Source organism: Mustela nivalis (assembly GCF_964662115.1).
Source record: "Mustela nivalis genome assembly, chromosome: 11".
NCBI lineage: Eukaryota > Metazoa > Chordata > Mammalia > Carnivora > Mustelidae > Mustela > Mustela nivalis.
The window spans coordinates 67,388,266-67,408,440 of NC_139030.1; positions in this window are offsets into that span (position 1 = coordinate 67,388,266).

The following is a 20,175-nucleotide window of genomic DNA, read 5'->3' on the forward strand; positions in this document are numbered from 1 at the left end:
TCCATTTTAATTCAGGATGTTTAATAAACTCCATTAAAATAAAGATTGGATGTTGATTTAATTTTTTCTCTCTGTATAAAATATTTTACAAGTTTTTCTTTTAAACTGCAAGACCTTCTACCAGTTACTTTCTATCATGTCAGACTGTTTGTCCCGTTACGACGTGTCTGTGTTTACTCACCTGTTACAAAGTAGGACACGGGCGGAACACAAGCAAAACGGCAGCTTTGTTCCCCAGAGATATCCCCAAGAGTGATGTGTGGGGACAGCAGTCGTTAGACTTTCGGTGAGATTGTAGAAAGGTGTAGAGTAGCTGATGCACCATGTGGTACCCAGAAACTAAAGTAATACCATGTGTCAACTATAGTCAAATGTTTTCAAAATACTGTTTGAAAATTTTCCAAAATTTTCAAATTTCAGTGAAAAATACCAACTTAAAGATCCCAAAAACTCAGCAAAAGTCATGCATATTTAATAAAAAGAAAACCATCCCGGTTCATTGTTACCAGCTGACAGGCAGACAAGAATTAGGAAGGGCACAAAGTACATGTGGAAGCAGCTGGAAGGAGACAGCACGTCAGGAGCCCGGGAAGGGGCAGGTAACAGCTATGGAACAGAGAAGAGGGGAGTCTACAGAATTTTACTATTGGGGAATTCTTGATTTTCCATTGGGTGATATGTTTGTGACTCTAAGTAGGGTCTGACAAGATAAGGACAGATACTTGCTCAAGCAAACTCAAAGTTATAGACAATGGACATTAGTGTGACTGAAACAGAATTTTTTAAAAATACTTAAAACGGTAGGAAAGAGAAGGGGAAAAAAACAATAGATGTTGAATAGGACGGACTGGTCCAGCTGTATCAGTAACTCATGTCAAGTAAATCATGTCAGCTCGTCAGCTGGGCTGTCTGTTGTCCAGATGAAGGGAAGAGGGAGGTGCAACCATGGGCTGTCCTCTTCAGACACAGAGACAGCAGCTGGGAGAGAGGAGACAGTAGATGGGCTGTGGGAACAGCAAGCACGCGAGAGCTGGCCGGCCACACGGATACCAGGAAGACAGACTTCAGCAACGAGTATTGCCACACACAGAGAGGGAAGGAGACTCAAGGATGACAAAACATCACCTCACCAGGAGAACATACAGACGTCAAATGTGCGAGCCCTTGCTCACGGGACGTGAAAACTGTCGTAACTACATGGAGATGTGGGCAACTCTCAGAGGGGATGATACTAAGTACTACCTTACTAGAACAGGCAGACAAGAATTAGGAAGAGCACAAAGTACATGAGCAGTGAGTTCAATCTCATGGGTCTAATTGAAATATTCAGAACATTTCATGCAAAAACTGTGGAATACTCATTTCATTAAAGGAAAAATTTGAATGTTTCCAAAATAGACCGTGTACTGGCAAAAAATTAAGTCAGCAAAGTTCAACATGTTGAACTAATATAATCCATGCTCTCTAACTACAAAGGAACTAGTATTCAAATCCATAACCACAAACATGTGGGACAGAAGGTAGCGTTAGAAAGCTCACAGGTGTGCACACCCACTTCATCTGTAGTGATGCCCCCCGATTTTGGTTTGCCCCCAGCGGCTGTGATTCCTGGCAAGAAGCAGATAAAGCTCCTTCAAGCTATAAATGTTCCCAGTCTTGACCGTGGTGTTGGTTAAATGGTGTATGCATTTTTCACACCAAAACTCATCAAATGTACATCAAATTGTGTATTTCATTGTATATAAATTATAATCCAATAGCAAATATTAAGGAGAAAAACTAAAATGAAAGATTGTTAACAACACTTTCTGCTCCTTTCTGTGCCAGTCATGGAAATGGTTTTCACTCACAGACCCACCCCTTTGCCACCGGAAACAAAACCCCATCCCGCTAACGGGCACAGGCCCAGGGCCAGCCGGGGCTGAGTGACACATCACCTTCAGTTCTGCAAGCATCGCCCAGGAGTACAGGAAAGAGAAAGTAATTTGGAGAGAAAATTTCCTTAGCTTATTTTTCAGTTTTGGTTTTTCAGTGGGCTTTTTAGAAGAAAACCCACAGAATATGCTCGGCGTGATTAAACACACATCTCCCGTGCTTCCCGCCTGTACCTCAGGCTGACGGACCTCGGCCCCCACCGGCTTCAGCAACAGGCCTGCGCCTCCCTCAGCTCCAGCCACCCCACTCCACAGCCCTGCACAGCAACCCCTTGCTAAGGTGCTGGTCTCCCCGGAAGCACAGGTGAGTCTCTAAGCTGAGGGACTATAAAAAGTGTCATTGGTGTCCCACGGTCCTGTTTGAGGGTGTTGCTTAACCAACCCTGAGATCCCTTAGTGTTAGCGGAACGTTGACTCTCCTGAGACACTCAGGGGTGAGAAGACAAAGATCTCATTGCAGAGTTGGCCACAAGTGCAGGCTCGTTAACCTTATTTCAGTGTGTCCTTATTCGTTTTTGTGCTTCATAGGATTTGCTCGTTTACCGTCTCATAGTGAGGCTCCACATCTGACTATCAACCTCTATGAGCCCTGGCAACGTTGGCTGGGCTGAGAAACCCACACTGGTTCCTATGAGAGATTTCTGGGGTCCTGGGGTCTTCTCAGTATTCTCGTTCATTCTGAAATTATCCTAGCTCCTAAAAGGTTCAAAAATTTGTTTCGAAATTTGGAGAACCAGGGATGTTTGATTTTGCCTCGATTCCAGAGATCTTGAGAATTGAGATAGGAGTGTTTAAGTGCTTTCCAAAGATGAGCTTTACGAAATGAATTCAAGTAATTGTAAGTTAATGTGGTTCTCCAGTTGGCCCAGAAATTGGTGATCCATCTCAGAATGACCCGGAATCAATAAAGTGTGAACTTCCCAAGGCTGCCCTTCTCGTGATTTTCCTGGTCCTGGAAAAGCCTAGGGTTAGGGGGTAAAGAATCACTGTGTGACCAACACATGGGCTGAGGACACTCCCTATGAACCAGGTCACTATCACTCATGCTCTGAGTGGATGAAACCACCTTAGAGAAAGACCCTTTTACTCTCTGAGAAGAGAAAACACTAAAAGGAAAGGAGCAAACCTATAAATGTTGTATTCTAGTGGGCAACGTTTTTGGCTTTATTTTATTTGCAGCCATTGTCTTTGTTGAGGGTTAGGTGTTTATAAAGGGGTAAAATGATCATGATCATGTTAATGACGTTCCTTGTTTCTGTTCAGCTGAGAGAGGACCATAAGTTACAATAGTCCATAGCTGTAGACATGTTAGCCTGTTCTGAGATACAGAAAGGCTTTAAAAAACATAGATTTGTGTCTTCTAAAGGAAGGCAGGTAAGTCTATAAAAGTGTATGTGCATTTAGATTTCTGACAGTGAGAACAGACCCTTCATATAAGTCTTTGTTTTCATTTCAAAATCTCCTTTGCAAACCAGTCCTGACGTTAATTTAAGCAGATCTGGAGTCTGGAAGCCCCTTTGTGGAAGTGACAGTAAGAGCTGGTACCTTCGTTGGCAGGAGCTGGAACAGTACAAAAGCACTAGCACACTTCATGGGCAGGTTCACATGTTCTTGAAGACGAAATCTTTCTGTACTCAGAATTGATGGTCTCACGCAAATGAAGAGTGAACATTATAGCACATTTAGGCAGAAAACGAGCTTCAGTTTGAAGATCATCTGTGTGCGTCTGCAGCCCACAGCTCCCGGAGGACGAGTGAGAGCTCCCCGCCAGGACGCACAGCTGCCCTGCGGGAAACCAGCGTCGCTCTGGCTGCGGACACCACACACCTGCCTTTCTGCTCGGGAGCGAGGGAGGTCTGGAAGGACAGCAAATCCACCGGCCATGAAGTAATTTCACTTCCTTCTGGGGGAATTTAGGAGCCCTGCCTGGGAACCACCCTATCGGGATGTGTGTGAAGTAACATGACGCTGGTTTGTTTATGTGTTCGTTTAGAGTTACATTATTCAGAGAAGATTTCAAGCAATCTGTCTTGCTCGCTGAACAAAAGAGAAGAAAGGGGAAAAGACCAGACAACACTTCTAAGGAAATAAAGGACTAGCCGCAGATACCCGGGCACAACGTACGAGGAAGGGTCCTACAGATGTGGTGAGAGGCGTTCACAAATGAACCCAAACAGACGTCTGATGGGATTTACCCTGGCTCCCGAGACCCCCCCACGGACCAATCTGAACCAACGAGACACAACATCACTAGGGAAGAAGAACCACACACCAGCCAGTAGGGGCCCCACCCCATGCACGGGACCGAAGCCGTGAGAGCAGCTCCCCATCGTCTCCCATCATCTGGCCCCTCAGGTGTGAGCTAGAAAGACCCGTCTGCACGTGGACTTGAGGGTATGTGATGGTGGAAAGGGGTGAAAGCTGAGCTTATGGGCCTCGGGAGAAAGGAGGGAGACAAGGGGCTGCAGAGAACAGGAAAACGAGAGAAAGAACAATGCAATTATAAAAGTTTGTTGATGTTCTGAATAAAGAAATACGGAACAGAAAACAATATTTCAAGATTCAATTGAATAAACATTTTGTGAACAAAATTATGTATGTAAATGAAAAGGCAGGCATAATCCCAGGAAAGCAGCAAGTCCAACCTGTTCAGCCCAAGAATGACCTGGAGATATCAGTAAATCAGGTGGAGATAGAATCACAAAACAAATTGAAAATTTAACAGGTGAGGGGAAAACCCAGGCTGACCCCAGGCTTTCCTCTGGCAGCTCAGGAGAGAAGAAATGAAACACTTTAGACAAGGCTCAGGGGTGGGGGAGGGTGTGAATTGAGACAGAGGAATATCCAAATTTCCTTAAATTATAAATAATTGAATTCATGTTACAAATGAACTAATAAATGGGGAACAGCAAAATCATGTCAAATAACTAAACACTTTGCACCCATTACTATGAAGTAATTTAAGATACACTGAGCCTACACTCTATGAATAATCATTGCAGGATAAAAACATAAATGCCATGCATCCTGAAATATAAAAATAAAACTGCCACCTGCACAAATCAGGAACTGAACTGAAGGTGATATGGGGGGCTGGTTTTTAATTTCATCATCTGTTAACAGAAAGGAATCCATAGGTACTTAGGTAGTTTCCTTCTTTAAAGATTGTATTTATTTGAGAAAGAGAGAGCAAGGAAGAGCAGGAGCGGGGGCGTGGGCAGAGGGAGGAGCAGACTCCCTTCTGAACAGGGACCCCATCGTGGGGCTTGATTCCAGGACCCCAGGATCGTGACCTGACCTGCAGGCAGACGCTGAACCAACTGAGCCGCCCAGGTGCCCCCAATAGGTACTTTCAAAATGGGAACCACAGAAAGGAAACAGCTCTGATCTCAATATTTTCCGGAAGATTGTCTTAATTATATCAGAATCTCAGAAAATAATACCTATTAATGTCATTTTTACCAGAATGCCATCATTTTTTCAGAACATTTCATTATTTCTGATTCAATTTGAGTTTACAAATTATATTGAAAAATAAGTCTTATAATCACATTTCAAAGGGATCTCTTGAGTGTTTGCCTGTCCTCTCCAGCCTAATATAACCTTCCTTCCCTCTCACTCCTTCCCTATTTCTCTTACCCCCCCACCCCCTGCTCTGTCCATCTGTTTCTCTCCATAGACTGGGAAGAAGCCCAGCTGATCCCAGGACCCTCTTCTCCCTCTGTCTGTCTGTCTCTCTCCATAGATGTGGGAAGAAGCCCAGCTGATCCCAAGTCTGGTATCTAACCACAGAATCAAGAGTGGAATACGTAAGAGCTTTAAATTGCTAACATCTGCCTGGGTTTACTGTTCAGCGCAGACTGAGCATCACGTAACCATGCTTTCCCTCAATTCCTCATCTGGGAAACATGGGTTAAAACAATGGGCTCCTCTGGGGTTGCTGGCATTAAATGAAAGTGTACATCCTTAACAGAGTTCTACCACCTAGAAGCCTGTTACATCTTAGTTACGGTAACTGGAAGAAGACTGTCTGCTTTGGCTTCTAGGACCTCAAAGACAGAAGGAGCCAACCCTCCCATACACAAAACAAATGTCATAACATCAGAGCCATGTATGCCAATATCCAGCCTTGAATCCCCACATTCTTCACCTTGAACTAGTGTGTGCATGGATCCAGAACAGGAACAAGGAGGAAATGCTTTTTAAAAACTGCCCAGGGGTAGAGGCAGCGAGGGTCCCGCCACTCCCCCTCCCCACTTGTCACCACCATCCTGGACAACCCCTTTCCCAGTTTAAAAACAAAAGTACTCCCTGCTTCTCCCCTTGGATTTTTCACAAGACCTTAGCCTAGGGGTGCACTTTGGACTGCCTCTTTTAGGACTCTATCTTGCCGGGGTGCCATTGTGGTAGTCAGTTGAGCATCAGACTCTTGATTTCAGCTCAGAGCCCTACATCAGGGCTTGGGATTCTCTGTTTCCCTCTGCCCTCCCCTTCTCTCTCTGGGGAAAAAAAAAAAAAAAAAAGACCCAGGGCGCCTGTGTGGCTCAGTGGGTTAAGCCTCTGCCTTTGGCTCAGGTCATGATCTCAGGGTCCTGGGATCGAGCCCCGCATCGGGCTCTCTGCTCAGAGGGGAGCCTGCTTCCCCCTCTCTCTGCCTGCCTCTCTGCCTACTTGCAATCTCTGTCAAATAAATAAATACAATCTTAAAAAAAAAAAAAAACCCTACCTTGACAGTATTCTGGTTTTTAGGTTTGTCTTATGTTCCGTTGATGGCTTTCCACTCAACAGAATATTGACCTTCATCGGTTTTGTTCAGGAAGCAAATGTTTTCATGGAAAAAGGAAGGCTGACACCAAAAATATTCATCTTCAGATTCTACATTCATGTCATCAAATGGCCAGTGGTTCTGAACAGAAAGGTGTCCCTTCTAGAACAAGACAAAGGAAGTTCTGGGGGCAAGGAGGGCAATGGCCCAATTATCTCACCCGTATGGCACATCCCAGGGAGAGAGCAAGGGGTGGACACGGGGGTCTGAGGGTTTGCTGCAAGGGTCGCTTTCAGACTCTCGACTGTGAAGCCTATTTTTAATCAATTGTGTAACAGGAAGGGACAAGAACAGATACTGGCAAGTGAGAAGAAAAAAATTAAGTCATACCAGTGGCATGTTCCTTAAATGTCAAGTAATTACGGATGTTAAGGAAAAGCCCAGGAAGCAAAACAGCCCACGTCCTCTAACAAACAGGAGAATCCGGCTGCTCCCAACACGTTCAGACAGATCTGCCCCCACCTGCGGGGCAGAGCAGAGAGAGCAGCGAGCTTACACCAGGTCCTTCCTTCAGCCTGTCGTTATTGCCGTGTGTCGGCGAGGGACATGTAGGGAGGTGCATACACACACTCCCATAAAGAACACCTCTTTAGACTTGTTCTGTTGATGTTTAAGACCAAGATATCTCAGGGGTGCCATCCCTGAGTGGACAGAAGCAGGTCCCATTCCCAACCCTGGTGGGGAGCAGTGCCTACTGGCAAGATTGGCAGGGGTAGAAGCTCTCATTCTGCTTCTTCCTGCTGCGACAGGAAATAAGAAACAGGGGAGGGACAGCAGGAACCCTCAGTCTGCATTCTTCTCGGGGTGCTGAGCAACAGGACATCAGTTCTTCCTCAGCAGTGATGCTCGTGTTGGTTAAAGGGGTGTCTCCCAGGTTTACCCACTGAAAAGTACACCCAGGGGCCCTGGGTGGTGCTGTCATTAAACCTCTTCTTGATCTCAGGACAGTGAGATTGAGCCCCACCTTGGGCTCTGTGCCTCTCCCTTCCCTCGGCCCGTCTCCCCGCACACCCTCTGTCTCTGAAACAAATATATCTCTTTTTTAAAGTACATACTGACTCTAGAATTAGCAATCGATAACAAATATATATTCATTATATATTGCATAATGATATCAACTATCAATATCTTCTCCTGCAATGGTTTTCTACTCTGTGGGAGTGAGTCGGGGGGTCCCAGCAGGAATATGTGAATAAACCATGTTTCCCACATGAATAAGCCATGTTTCCTCCAGCAGGAGAGGGGCCAGGCACTTGGCCCTGAGTCAAACACCCGCAGATGGGAATGCTGACTTCCCAGCACATCTTCTCACCAAATACCACCGAAACCTATCATTTCAAAGATCAGTACTTTTCACTTTTACTACAGTTGTACTGAATTTATCTCTCTAAATGGTCTTCCCATGTGTATCTAAAGCATGCTATCCAACCTGATTTCTTCCTACTCATTCCAGTTATTAAATTCTATGGAAGCAAATCATTCTGATGATACCTCAGTGGAGACAGGTGGTTCATAAAGAAGAAGAATCCATTCCCACTGCCAAATAGAAACCAAATACAAACACGTTTGAAGTTTAATGTAACTCTTTACATTGCCATTCCTCTCTCAGAAATATGATTACAATCACTACAGGCAAGGACAGCATTTAACCACCAAGAAAAATAATAGATTCCAAAATATCTCTGCATATTTTCACACTTTATGGCTGGGAGCTTTTGAAATGCCAGGGTGAGTCTTGTTCGTTTGGGTGAATAGAAGCAGGTGGGGAAGTTCCTCATCCTCCATTCAGACAGCCCGGAGGCTCCTGGCATCAGACAAAGGTGAACACCAGGTAAACCACAGAAGACACCCGAATCCACCTGAGATCCAAGGTTGGTTCCAAGGAACGCAAGTGGCCAGACATAATCTGAGAGAGGCAGTGCTGGGCATCAAGACAGACCCAGGGACCCCACCCACCTGGCCCCACCTGCAGGAGGAAGAAAAGCTGTTTCTCCGGGAGGAAGATTTCGTTTGTGTGCCCCTGAGTGCATGAGCCAAACAAGAGCACCTCTGAAAACCGCAGCACTCCTTCAGTGACCAACACAACCAGACAGAAAAATCAGTGAGGCTGGATAAGAGTCAGCAGCATCATCAACTGCCTTGGGCTCCAAGACATTCCAGGACAGCTCACTGGACACAGCAGAACGCACTTTCTTTTAAGTGCACGTGGAACAAATCCAAGGACACTACATCTTCGATGTCTTAAACAAACTTGAACAGTTCTACCAAACTGAAATCATGCAAAGTATGCTCTCTATTCCTAACGTAGAAACTGGTAACAGAAAGACATTTAGAAAACCTCCAAATCTTTGGAAATTGCATAACACACTTGTAAATTAACCCATGCGTCAATAAGGAAGTCAGCAGGGAATAGAAGCCATCAGCATGAGCATGGGAACAGTGCACAAAGAATGCACAAGGGTGAGCACAGTTCAGAGAGCATGCAGAAACTCAGGCATGGTGCATGGAGCGGGCAAGAGTATGAGCACAGTGCATGGAGCATGCATGAGTGTGAGCACGGTGCACGGAGCATGCATGAGTGTGAGCACGGTGCACGGAGCTGGCACAAGCAGGAGCACAGTGCACGGAGCATGCATGAGTGTGAGCACGGTGCACGGAGCATGCATGAGATGAGCAGGATAGGGAAAAAGGACTCTAAGATGGCTGACCAAACCGGCAAGGGGACTCCAGTTCCTATCTCAAAGCCCTTCTGGGTTCTCCTTTCCTACCCCATTTCCCGCACACGCCAAAAGTACCCCGTATGTGGAAGTAGAAGAGTATAAATCCCCCTTCATGCTTGTGCTTGGGGCTCAGACCTTAGCAGAACAACATCGCCTGAGCCCACTGGTGTTAAATAAACCTCCAATCCTCCAAAGTCTCCGAGTGCCACTTGCTTCTTCTGCCAGGCTCCAGTCCAGGTTCTGCAACAAGCACAGTGTAGGGACTGCATGAACACGGGCACAGGGCATGGAGCGTGCACGGGCGTGAGCACAGTGTACGACGCAGGGCGTGCTGCATAGAGCTTGTGGGCACAGCCACAGCACTGCTTACAGATGTCTTTTTAGCATCAAATACTTTTATTTGAAGGTAAAGAAAAGTAAAATCAATTGTTTAAGCTTAAAAAAAACCTTAAAAAAACTAATTAAAAAGCAGATATTAAACCCAAAGCACCAGAAAGAAGAGAAATCAATTAAAATAGAAAAGCACTAGAGAAAAATCAGTGAAATCAAATTGATTTTTTTAAAAGAGCAGTAACATTGATAAATGTCTAGCTAGACTGATGATGAAAACAAAAGATTCGAGAAACAAATTAACAGGAATGAAACAGGAGTTACCCCCTGGGTTGCCTGATAAAATAGGGCATACCCAGGTAAATTTAAATTTCAGATAATCAACACATACGGACATACTTACATTAGAAAAATATTTGTGTGTTTTTTAATCTGAAGTTTAAATTGAATTAGGCTATCATCTTATCATCACCGTCATCATCATCACTGTCACACTAAAACTAGAACCCCATACACCACAGACATTTAAAGAACAGTGTATTAATATCATGAAAATTTTATGCCAAAACATTTAATAGCATAAACAAAATGTACAAATTCCCTGAAAGACAAAAACTTCCCCCAAAATTTATAAAAGTAGATATGTCTCATATTTATTAGAATAATTGAATTTGTACTTAAAAACATTCCAATAAAGATACTTGTGGTCAATGTGGTTTCACTGGAAAACTCTACTAACTAATTATAGAAGAAAAAATAATACCTGAGAAATTCTTCCAGAAAACAGAAGAAGAGGAGATAGTTCCCAACAGTTTATGGGCTCAGTGTTACCCTGATTAAAAAACAAAGAAAGACAAATACCTTAGAAGAAAAGAAAATTGCAAGCTTATATCCTTCATAAATAAAATTACAAAATACTTAATAAAATATTAGCAAATAAAACCTGGCAGTATATATGAAAAAACTTGACAGAGTGAGATTTATCCTGAGAATATGAGGTTAGATTTTAATTCATCATATCAATAGACTAAAGAGAAAAATAATACGATTATTTCAAAAAATAAAGAAAAAGCACTTGACAAAATTCAACATTGTTTTATGAGAAAACATGCAAACCAAGAAAGTGAAGGACACTTTCTTTCTCTTTTTTTAAGATTTTATTTATCTATTTGAGAGAAAGAGAGCACGAGCAGTGGGCGCAGCAGACGAAAAGAAGCAGACTCCCCACTGAGCAGGCAGCCCAAAGCAGGACTTGATCCCAGGACTCCAGGATCATGACTTGAGCTGAAAGCAGTCACTTAACCAGCTGAGCCACCCAGGTGTCCAGAAAGATACTTTCTTAACCTGAGGAAGGACATCTGTGAAAGCCCAGAGCTAACCTCCTATATTGCAGTGTAGAGGGAGAGCGTCCTGAGAACAAGAACCCTGGGATATCTGTTCTCAGTCTTCCTATCAAGCATCGTACTGTACTGCAGGTTCTCACTGGGACCACACGGTAAGAGGAAGGGCAGACATGCAGATTGGAAAGAGGAAATTAAAATTACCTATATTTGCCAGCAGCATGATTGTTTAGGTAGGAAATACTGAAATAATTCTAGAACAGTTCCAACAAGGGTATTGGACAAATTTCAGGATACAAGATAGAGATAAACGTACTGAAAGTCTATATTCTATCAGTGAACTAAACAAATTCAAAATTTAAAAATACAATTTTGAAAATACCAAAAATACCTCAAAATGCTTAGATATAAATATGAATAAACAATATCTGCAAATCTGCATGCCCAAAACTGAGAGACATGGATACAGAATATCAAAGAAAACCCAAATAAGTGGGGAGCTATGCTCGTTCATAGATTAGTCGTCTCAATATTTGTAAGATGTCCTTTCTCCCCAAGTTGATATGTAGACTCAACCCAATCACCATAAACATTCTAGGATTTTCTTGTAGAAATTGATAAGTTGATCTAAATTTATATGATGAAGAAAGAACCTGGAATTGTCAAAATAATGTTAAAAAGGGGACAAAGTAGGACTCACTGTAAAAGATTTCAGCAGTCATCATAAAGTGTAGGAATCAATATGGTATGTTATTGGCAAGGGGATAGACATACAGGCCAAAGAACTGGTTCAAAAGTCTACACCAGACTCACATGTGTCAGGAGTGACTGATTCGTGACGATTGTGAGTTAGAGACCCGCGCAGAAACCGGTGAAGAACCCTATGGAGAGACAGCATCCAGTGGGAAGTCAGGGGTGTGGCTGGGACCCTCCCTCATATGAGGAAGGACACGCACACAGAGGATAAATGGAGCAGAGGGAAGAACACCTACAGAGGAAATGGTGGCACGAGCTCTGACAGCATGAGACCCTTGGTCCCTGATGTCATCCAAACATCCAGAGGCATCTGGGAGAATGAGTATTTGTTTCTTGTGCATGCAGTTTTTTAAAAGAGAGAATGGGGGTGCCTGGGTGGCTCAGTGGGTTAAAGCCTCTGTCTTCAGCTCAGGTCATGATCCAAGGGTCCTGGGATCAAGCCCTGCATTGGGTTCTCTGCTCAGCAGGTAGCCTGCCTTCCCCTCTCTCTCTGCCTGCCTCTCTGCCTACTTAGGATCTCTGTCTGTCAAATAAATAAAAATATTTTTTAAAATAAATAAATAAATAAATAAATAAAAAGAGAGAATAACATACTAAGTGCTTATCAGTTCAGCTTATCATTCCTGAGTTATTGTAAAGGCAGAAGCAGGGTCAGCCTTTATCAACACACACACATCAGTCATTTTTTTGTCACTTAAAAAAAAAATTCTCCCAATTTCTACCAAAATTCCTAACATTTCAGGAGGGTTGACTGGGTATTTGCTGCTATTAGATCACAGATTCTAAGGACAGAAGTAAAATAAAAGTTCTGTTCAATTATGTAAACTACCTGGCTGTCTTAAAAGTTACTAATTCATCTAAAATTATTTATAAAGTGAACATGAAATAGTAGTGTTGATGATTCCTTTTTATTATTAACTAAAAGCAGGAATTATTTTTAATTAACAAATATTGAAATTGAACAATTGCAATTGAGAAAGAAAGTGATTCACAACAATTTTGCAGAATTTGTCAGACATTACTCCAGGTGTGGGGTTGACTCACTTACAATGTTGCAGCTTAAAGTAAATACATGCAACTCACCAGGGTGCCTGATACCAGCTGATCCCCAGACAATAACCTCTGTGGTGCAGTATAGAAGATGGTATTTGCCTGAGCCCTGGCAACTGGTTCCTTTTGTTCAATTTTTGAACAGGTTGCACACCCACACAGTCTGAAAATAGCCAAAGTAGTAGCCTCAAGAGTCCTCTCCACTTGGATTGCAACCCTCCCAGCCCTGTGGCTTTCTAGTGCAGACATTAGCCTGGAGGCAGACCCTGGGCCAGCCCCCTCTGCACCCGCAGAGGGTTATTGGCACCAAGTAAACCCTGCCTGCTCAGGGGAGAAGACTGGGGATGGAGAGGGGCAGAAGGAAAGTGCTAGTCGTGATGCTCCAGGAAGGACACAATCTTCTTTAAGGCAAGTTTAACCTGAATCTAATTATAAGGAAAAACAGGCAGAAATGAGGAAGATTAACAAACTGGAAGGGCATTTTTATTCTACAAAAATGTAAATGTCATGAAAAACACAGACCTGCTGGGGAGCTATACCAGTTCCAGGACCAAAGCAAGACAGACACTCCTTGCAACTCATTCTCAAGGGCAGAAACACAAGCTGTGAGGGGCTCCAGCATCAGCCTCGGAGTTTACAAAAGCAGTGTCCAGGTGTCCGGTTGGCTTAGGCGGATACTGCGCCGTGGCCCCTGGAAAACAACACCTTCCCTTAGGGAACACACACTGAGGTATGAAGGGTGAAGGGCCATGTGCATGCCCCTTACTTTAAAGCAGGTAAACGCCATTCTTTCCTCCTCATTTCCTTATAATTTAAAAAAGGAACAATAACTACAAAAGAATTTGAGTAAGGCGTAGGTGGGTATTCTTGCTACTGTCTTACAAACTTCCTCTAAGCTTATAATCACTCCCCGAATTTTAACAAAGGATGAAAAGTAACAAGTACAGTAATGATTGGGGGAGAGGGGTCCTGTTTGGACTTATTTAGATTCAGGTTTCAAGTGTCAAATATACATGTTAATTTTCGCACCTCATTGTGCCAACAGTGGCCCAAACTTGTGCTTTCGAAAATGCAGCCTGTGGGCAGTCAGGAATCCTGGAAATTCCTGCTGAGCCTCAGGACCCATGATGTATGGAGCAGCACCAGCGCGTCTCCATCACCGCTGCTCAGCCGTGCACGGGTGGCGCGTGCGCCAGTGCAGGTGAGCGGCAGGGACTGGCAGGGGGCTGGACCCCCACAGAGCCCGAACCAACACAGATCAGTGTGTCCTTCTGGCCCAGCTGTGACAGGTGACAGTGACAAAAGCAAATCAGCAGCCTATAAAAGGAAAAGCTGTCCACCCCACTGTGGCAGGAGCCTGTCTCTTGAGCCTGCAAACGTGTGCGTGTTCACCAGCGGAACAACCCCCATCAGGCTCACCAACTTTTCCAGAGAGGGAATCAGTGAATTCCCATAGGCCATGTCCTTTCCTACGTCTGGTTCTGAGCTTCCTTTTTCTGTGTCCTAAGAGATGCATCTGTCTCTGTGCAATTCCTCAAAGCTTAGTATCGTAAGGTTTTACAGGCTCGATCTCCTCCTGGGTCTGGGCACCAAATGCAAGGTTTTACAGGCGAGATACACTCGACACCAGGCGAGATAGGCACAGGCAACGTTTTGTAACGGCGCCCTTGGGCGAGGTTCTGCAACTCCGGAGAGGAGAGTTGGGGAAGTCGCGCCCAGGAGGGGGTCGAGCGCGTCTTTTATTTGGGATAAGACAGGGCATAGGTTCACAGCCATATAAGGTAAGGTATTCGGTGATTGGAGGGTTGGGGGAGTCCTGATGTTCCTGTTTCCTGACGTCCTTCCGGTCGGGAGAGTCATGGGTAAAGGAAGACGGAAGACGACGGCCCGGCGGCCATAGTTATTGCTCCTCCTGCATTCCCGGAGGCGCCGACCCAACAAGTATCAGCAGAAGTCTCATTTTTATTTGATTTATTGTGCCTCACAATGGTGATTTTGTCAAAAACATTTTCGAGGGTTCATGGTTGTTTTATTCCAACAACAGAATTGGCCTATTTTTCTGGAGTCCTACCCTCTTCCTGCTTCCCCTGAGTCCAGCATGGGAAAGTTACTGTTTCCTAATCATCATGTAGGAAGAGGAACTTCCAGGTACAGACCAGCATCATGAAGGTTTCCAGGAAAGGCAGCTTTATAGGAATGTTTTGATATTTGTAGGACTTTCTTATTAAATCACAGCTCAACTGATTATATGACCCAAGTAACAGGGCCCTAAGTTAGACGCAGGTCCATATCTGCAAATTCATTTAAGAGATGTCCCTGGGACAGATTCTCATGAATCAGGGTATATACCTGCCAGAAGATATGTCCCTAGGACAGATTCTCATGAATCAGGGTATATACCTGCCAGGGAGCTAGACACGGATACAGGCTTAGATGGATGGAGATAGCTTGTAGATTTGGTTGTAGGTATAGATATAGGAGCAGGTGTAAGTGCAGGTATGGGTGTGGGTCCAGGTACAGGTATAGATATGGGCACAGGCATAGGCATGGGGTAGGTATAGATTCAGGTGTTGGTGCAGATGGAGATAGATCCACAGTTGCACATGGGCATGGACACTGCTGCACATTTGCCTGTTTGGATCCAGAGGTAAGTATGACTCCTCTGAGAATGGGACGAGGTGAGCTGGGTACTGTGGGCATTGTAGCCACGGGGCGGCAGGAAGTTGTCTGCTACCAAGACTTTTGTGGAATTGCTCAGGCAGGAGTGAAAGGCTGCCCCTTACTGGGACAGAGCTTGCTTTGAACTTTTGTGGACCATTCCCATCTTCTGCTGAAAGGTTCTCCAGTTATGACCCTCTTGAGAAACTCTTACTTCATGACAAACTCACGCTAACAGGAAAATTATCAGCCCCACAGGCAGGAACATTCCACAGGCTATCTTCCACGATTGAAATAAGGCACAAACATAGGTTTTTCAGTTCCTCCACTGCCTCCAGAGAGGGTCAGTCAGCTTTCACCATGACTCTTCCCTAGGGCAGAACGGGCTTTTCTGCAGCATCTTTTTGAGAACTTGGGTTTGAGCATCTTGACTCAGTGCAGAGTTGAGGTTTTCTTTGTGTTGGCCCTTATGAAAGATAGAGCAGACACATTGATGCTGCTGACAGTGTCCCACATGCTCTGTCCATTTTCCTTCATCACTTTTTCTCTCTTGTTTCAGATTCTTTCATTTCTCCTGAACTATCATGGTCTGAGTCTAACTATTCTATTTCCAACTTGCTGTTTTTCTATGTAGTGAAGTTTCTATATCAGTTATCTTACCTCCCATACTTGACCTTTCCATGATTTTATATTTTTACTTATCTCTTGAGCTTCCGTATTCCTCCCATCATTAAGATGATCTCCCCTTTAATTCTTTAAAGATATTTATAAAAGCTGTTTTCAGACCAGAGTCTGTTAAGTCCAACATCTAGGGCTACTTGGAGTCAGTTCTAATTAATGAGTATTCTCTTGAGTTTGGGTCATGTTATATCCTCTCTTTTATTGAAATGAACTTCACGGATAAGATGTCATGGCAGCTCTGGTTTGTATTGTGCTCCCCTGAGGGTCACTGTTTCTTGCTCCAAACAATAGTTAGCTTCCTGCACTCTGTGTGAAGTCAGGTTTCCAGCCACCCATAACCCTGTGGGGTTCTGACAGCCTTCCAGCTGCTGACCTGGCTCCCCGGGGTATCTCCCATGCCTGCTAGGCACAGTTAGTGAAGCATTTGGGCCTCACAGCTGTAGCTCACCTGGTTCTGAGGATTTGCCTTCAGTTCTTAGCTGTCCTGTAGGCTCTGCTGTGGACACCTCTGGCACAAAAGGCTTCCATTTCTGTAGCTGGAGTTGCTCCCAGGCAGGGAAGCATACGTGAGCCAAAGGCAGCAAATTCGTGGATGTCTCTGTTATTGTCCTACCTCAATGGTGGCCTCCTCTGGAGCCTGGTCATTTCTCATTAGGGTCTGATCAGCACACACATAGTCCCATGATCAGCCAGGATTTGGACAGAGTACACGCAGATTTTGAGTCTGAGCTTGTGTTATGTTCTCTTGCTCCCAGAATTTCTTCTTTAAGTTTCCAACTGGTCTGAGCCCACCCTCCCCCCTCAAGCTGCCTCCACTGGTTTCACGTACCTGTAACTACCACCATGCATTTAGGAAAATGTCTTAGCCTTCTGGTGGCATCACTTCCAAAGTGAAGGCTGCTTATTTCCATTTGCTCTTCAACATTTCACTCTAAAAATTAAAATATTTAAATCATCTGAGCCATATAAGTAACATTCATCAGTATTCCATCCTTTAAGATTTCCTAACTAACAACAAATGTATAATAATGGCCTCTTGACCTCTTAGAAGAAGACCAACAATTAACCACCAAAGATATTAGCCACCCATAGAAGGTTGGTCATGTTCAGTGGGAAATATGTTGTGATTTTTCATCTAAGCCGACTGCATGCAGAGATGCACAAAAGGCACTAGATGGTTGTGAAGAACACCAGGCGGAACCCTTAAGTCTAGCTTAATGGGTCACACACACAGCAACATAATGGGTTGGCTTCACTGGAGAGTTCCAGAATATTCTCAGCTTAGGCACAGCTCCACCTGGATTCAGGCCCATCTTTAGAGATAATCTTCCCACCGTCTTCTCCTTGCCCCAGCTTTACCTTCCAGCTAACTTCCCTCATGGCTGCAAAATGAACTGGGAGTTCCAAGAAACCCACCCATAGCACGACCCCACAGCGAAAGCATCCTTTCAGCCCACCGTTAATCAAAACACTTTGCGGCAGGAGTTTGGTACCCAGGGAGGGCCATCTCCCCACCCCACCCAGCTGCCACAGGGAGCAACCCAGGGGAGGCCCACTTTACAGTTCCAAAGATTAAAAAAAAAAAAAAGGAAGAAAGAAATAAAAGAACACATCCATAACTACTTATCAAACCAAACATGAACCCCCCAAGAGACAGAACACGAGGAATAGGAACATCTCATGCCTTAGTAACAGTAACTCTCGGGTTATAACGGGGGGGAAAAGGCAGCAACAGCTAAAACACTCTGCGTTTAACACCGTTCAAGGGAGCTCATGGTAAGACAGGTCCTCCAGGATGTCTGTGCACGATGCCATCATTGGTCCTGCAGTGCCCACAGGAGGAAATGCAGGCTGGACAAGGCTATTCCAGGTGATGCACATCCACCGAGGGCTTGTGTGCAGGCCACAGAACCCCACACATGGGGAGGGCTGCAGGACCACAACTGCACACTGGGTGGACGCAGATGAAGATAAGGGTGCAGCTCTGGAACGTCCAGACAGCTCGGGCTCCAAGTCTGAATTATGTATGCTTTTCACTGAAAACATATGAGAGACCTTTTGCCTGTGGAGACATGTAACTAGGACTCAGGTACAAGACTGGCAACTGCTGTGTTTGCCAGTTTGGGGCTTAGTTTACAAAGGAAGTAAGTTTAAGGAAGAAATAGAAGAAGTAGTAGAGAGAGATGTCCCTGAGCTGAGCGGGCTCTGCACCCGCTGGTCCCCAGTGCACCTGTGCACGTGGCAGCCCCGGGACACTGCCCTACGGGCTGCCGGCTGCAGCCCTTTCTGCCAACACCCAAAGCTGCTGAAGGACAAGGAACAGACACATTTCAGAACTTGTGTATCATTTCTTAAATCATCGGGCTTGTGTTGAAAAACACACTTCAGGTTTTATATTCCAGAAACAAAAAAATAAAAACAAATGTTTCAGAAGTTATGGATCTAAGATTACCAGCTAACGGATGGTAATAATTTAACCAAAATTTCCAGGTCATCTGTTCCATGCAGGCCTGTCTGTGAACCAAGCGCTCATTCCTAGGACCAGCAGTTGGAGCATGGTTTACCACTGCCCACCAACAGCAGGCACAGAAGCAGCAGGTGGGAGCCCCGAGCCCACAATTTGATCAGTTGCCCTTCCATGCCCACACCTGACAACCAGTGTCCACCATGGAGCTGGAGATGCTGGCCTTGGATTTTAAAATAAACAACACACCATTATCTTAGAAGTTTTGTAAATGCTAAGTGCGGCTATTAGATCAATTGGCAAGAAATGCTCATCTTCAAATATCAAGTGACAGGTATTTTTTAAGTTTTGTAGGAAAAGATAATTTTTTTAACAGAAAAGTCACCTGAAACTAGGACTTCATGCATTCAAGTACAGACGACCATGATGTGTGCAAAGACAGGTACCCGTGTTTCATATGGTGGCTTAACACTTTTAGATTAGAATACCATTTGTATAATTGTTCCTATTTAATTAAATGCTACTTACTCAAACAGGCTGTGGATAAAATTTAAATGATCCTGAAGGCACGCAATGAAATTAAATCTGTTTTTAAACAGGTGGCAAGTAATTGGGTTTCATAAAGTGCTTCAAACTTGTAATATTGTATCTGTAAAATGAATACAGTATCTTTTAACAATTCTTTAATTTTAAAAGGTAAAAAAAAGTTGTTGAGTTATATTTTTATGTGAAGAATTGTTGAGAAGTAATTCTTTTATCCTAAAGAGCTGTGACTGTTGCAGTGAGACTCTGGGAATGTGTAGGCTGAGGACTTGCTGGAGAATTCCTGAGTTCTCTCCCATTTGGGCAGTGGGGCTGGGAGGGCAAACACGCCCACGTGCCCATTAATCTCAGAGGCTCAGCCCCAGGGGGAGGCAGCCGCAGAGTGCTGAGCCTTTCTGCAGGAGACAGCCTCCAACAGCGCTCATTTCGATGGTAGAAGGTTAAGTATTCAATGACCCCTGATTTAATTTAAAAATCAACATAGCTAAACTGAGAGGACAGGACATGTGGAGTGGGGGAGGTCAGAGGTGGCCGGACTGCCCCAGCTTGGCAGAAGCAGATGGCCTTGCGGATGGCACCTGTGGACCCAGCAGCAGCAGCTACTTTGCAGACTGGCCTGGCAGCTCCTCCAAAGGTTACACGTAGTCGCCACGTGACCCAGGAGTTCCCCTGCTGGGCATGCACCCAAAGAAATGAAAGCGTCCCTCTGCACAAGGGTTTGTCCAGGAGTGTGCGTGGAGGCATTATCCATAACCACCAAAGAACAAACACAACCCAAATGTCCATCAGAGGACAAGTGCATAAACACCACGTGGTCCATCCATCCAACACCCGATACATGGAATGTTATTCAACCAGGAAAGGAATGAGGCCT